The sequence below is a fragment of the Miniopterus schreibersii genome (genome assembly GCF_964146895.1).
Source record: "Miniopterus schreibersii genome assembly, chromosome: 4".
In the NCBI taxonomy this organism is placed as follows: domain Eukaryota; kingdom Metazoa; phylum Chordata; class Mammalia; order Chiroptera; family Miniopteridae; genus Miniopterus; species Miniopterus schreibersii.
The window spans coordinates 39,691,788-39,695,129 of record NC_138105.1 but is presented as its reverse complement, the minus strand read 5'-3'; the positions used below and the strand labels follow the sequence as shown (position 1 = coordinate 39,695,129).

At 39.3% G+C, this 3,342-nt stretch overlaps 1 pseudogene across 1 annotated transcript; it reads left to right on the top strand.

Moving 5' to 3' along the window:
• The first annotated feature begins 382 nt into the window (after positions 1-382).
• Positions 383-1,636, top strand: LOC308556629 (histone-binding protein RBBP4 pseudogene; annotated as a pseudogene). Its single transcript has one exon. The product of its transcript is annotated as a histone-binding protein RBBP4 pseudogene (transcript).
• Positions 1,637-3,342: the final 1,706 nt, after the last annotated feature.

Here is a 3,342-nt window from a genome sequence, read left to right as displayed (position 1 = left end):
ACAAGCGTGATTATTGTCACTTTATGAAAAAAAATAAACAGATTCTTAAAGGTTAAGTGACTTAAGGTCACATAATTAATAAATGGGGGTAAAAACTTGACTACAAGTTTTCTGACACTGGCATTCTCTCCACTCAATAGCACTGCTTCAACTTGGATTTGTTCATTGTTTCCATGTAAATAATAAAATTCATTAAGCTGTTAATTATACTTCAATTTAGAACACCCTGACTTCTGGGTTAAGATCCTGATAGGCCATCTTCCAACTTGCACATAAATTACAGGCAGAATCATAAAGGAAGTCCATAATTAACAATAGCTTAAAAATAAGCACAAGAGGAGTGCCTGCAGCCTCCCCACCGCTCCTGGCTTGCCTGCCTGCCATGGCTGATAAGGAAGCAGCCTTTGATGACACAGTAGAAGAATGTGTGATCAATGAAAAGTACAAAATATGGGGGAAAAATACCCTTTTCCTTTATGAGTTAATGATGCCTCATGCTCTGGAGTGGTCCAGCTTAACTGCGCAGCAGCTTCTATACAGAACCAGACCAGAAGGGAAAGATTGCGGCATTCATTGACTTGTCCTGGGTACACACACATCGGATAAAAAAAACCACCTTGTGCAACCAGTGTGCAGCTCCCTAACATGATGCTCAGTTTGATGCCTCACACTATGACAGTAGCAAAGGAGAATTTGGAGGTTTGGACTCTGTTAGTGGAAAACTTGAAATAAAAATCAAGATCAACCACAAAAGAGAAGTAAACAGGGTACATTATATGGTGCAGAACCCTTGCATCATTGCAACAAAAACTCCATCCAGTGCTGTTCTTGTTTTTAACTATACAAAACATCCTTCTAAACCAGATCCTTCGGGAGAGTGAACCCCAGACTTGCGTCTCTGTGGCTATGGGATTTCTTGGAACCCAAATCTCAGTGGACACTGGCATGGTGCTTCAGATGAACATACCATCTGCCTTTGGGACATCAATGCTATTCCAAAGGAAGGAAAAGTTATGGACGCAAAATCATCTTTACAGGGCATACAGCAGTAGTGGAAGATGCTTCCTGGCATCTGCTCCATGAGTCCCTGTTTGGGTCAGTTGCTGATGATCAGAAATTTATGATCTGGAATATTCCTTCAAATAATACTTCCAAACCAAGCCACTCAGTTGATGCTCACACTGCTGAAGTGAACTGCCTTTATTTCAATCCCTATAGTGAGTTCATTCTTGTCACAGATCAACTGATAAGACTGTTGCCTTGTGGGATATGAGAAATCTGAAATTTCAGTTGCATACCGTCAAATCACATAAAAGTGAAATATTCCAGGTTCAGTGGTCACCTCACAATGAGACTATTTTGGTTTCTAGTGGTACTAATGGCATACTGAATGTCTGGGATTTAAGTAACATTTGAGAGAAACAATCCCTGGAAGCTGCAAAAGATAAGCCACCAGAGTTGTTCATTCATGGTGGTCACATTGCTGAGATACCTGATTTCTCCTGAAATCCTAATAGACCTTGGGTGTTCTGTTCTATGTCAGAAGACAATATCATGCAAGTGTGGCAAATGGCAGGGAACACATAATGATGAAGACCCTAAAGGAAGTGTGGGTCCACAAGGACAGGGGTCTTAGATAGGTCTGCACTTCTTGTGATTTTAGACTCCCTTTATTTTCCCTCTCAACCCTGATATTGATTTAACACTGGTGGAGACATAGATTTTGTTCAGCTATCCCTCTATAATAGGTACCATCAACAATTACCTTAGCCCAAACTGAGGGTCTTTCTAAACTGGGGGACTTGATTCAGCAAAGTCATAGACTTATATTTAAGTTTTCTTCAGGAGATTTCAAGTAACAAAGATCTAATATAGACACTGAAAAAGAAATAGTGTGTGTGTGTGTGTGTGTGTGTGTGTGTGTGTGTGTGTTTTCTTCTTATTCTATATCCCCAAGTTTTTCAGACTCATTTAAGTAAAGGCTAGAAGGGAGAAATAGTGCCAAGTGAGGCAGGTGTCTGAGCCATGAAGTGTAAGTACTGCAAGATGTCATTTTTATTCAGGAATTAGGGGAGAGTCGAGTCCTACAAACTCCTCCTCTAAAATTTTCACACCTGACTTTCAGGAATGCACATTTTTCTGTGTAGACCAGTCTCCTCTCCCTAAGTCAAAACTACGGGATCCTCTTTCCCCATATATTTTTGTTTATTAGTGTATCTCTTGAGCTGTTTTATGTTACTTCTTTCCTTTCTGTGAAATGTTGTTGTTTTTTAAAAAAAAACTTGAGACCACCAAGTTGTAAAGATGTATGTTTTTACATGACAGTTATCCCACAGGTAGACTGTCCAGGTGAGTTGAGAAGAGTGAACAATAGCTTGTTTTGTTTATTTGTTTTTAAAATTAAAATAATCCTGGATAAGACTCGCTTTTTTTTTTTAGGAGTTAGTCCTTGACCACTAGTTTGATATCATCTGTTTGGGTGACCAGTTTCACCAGCAGGCTTATTACTCTCCATGACTAACTGTATAAGTGCTTGTAATGAAATAAATTGCTTTTCTATATTAAAAAATAAGAACAAGAATAAAATGCATTTGCCAAACAAAAACAGATATTTCCATCAACTTTAATTTGTAGCAATTGGACGATGAAGCATTATCAGTAGCCTGCATGCAGTCTACCCTCTAAACTAGACAATTACCCTGCTGACAATGAGGCTTTGATTCATTTTTACTGCTTGTTTTTAAAGTAAATATCACATTAATTAGAAAACTGAGCAGCCACCCTCTCTCCTCTTTTCAGACAGCCGAGATAGTGTCCTTTTCTTCTCAATCACCCTTATCCAACACAGTGCTTCCTATATAACAAAGCCAAGGGTAGAGGGCAATGGGGAGAGCGGTATCCGCATCCTAGGATGATGACCCTTCAGATAAAGCTGAAGCAGAGACAGGAAAGGCCCTGGAAATGGTGCCTGCTGGAAAGTACTGTTCTTCATGGACTGTACCCGATTAAACAGAAGCCTATACGTCTTATTTCTCTTATAGTAAAGAAACTGAGAAGAGTAGAATGTTCCACTTCGGAACCAAATGAATGTTTCTGAGGTACCAGAAACTGAACCAGTGCTGTGCACAGTTGAAAGGGCCATTTATACCAATACACAAGTGACAGCAAAGATGGCCATGGGCAATCTATGTCAGGATGTGACTGCAAACCCGAGACCTAGCTAGAGCTCACTTCATACCAAAATGAAAAGATTGCAAAGAATAAGGTAAGAATGAGATGAGACCAAACAAACAAACAGAAAACAAACCAAAAAACCCTTGAAGAATTTTTTTAATTGTAATA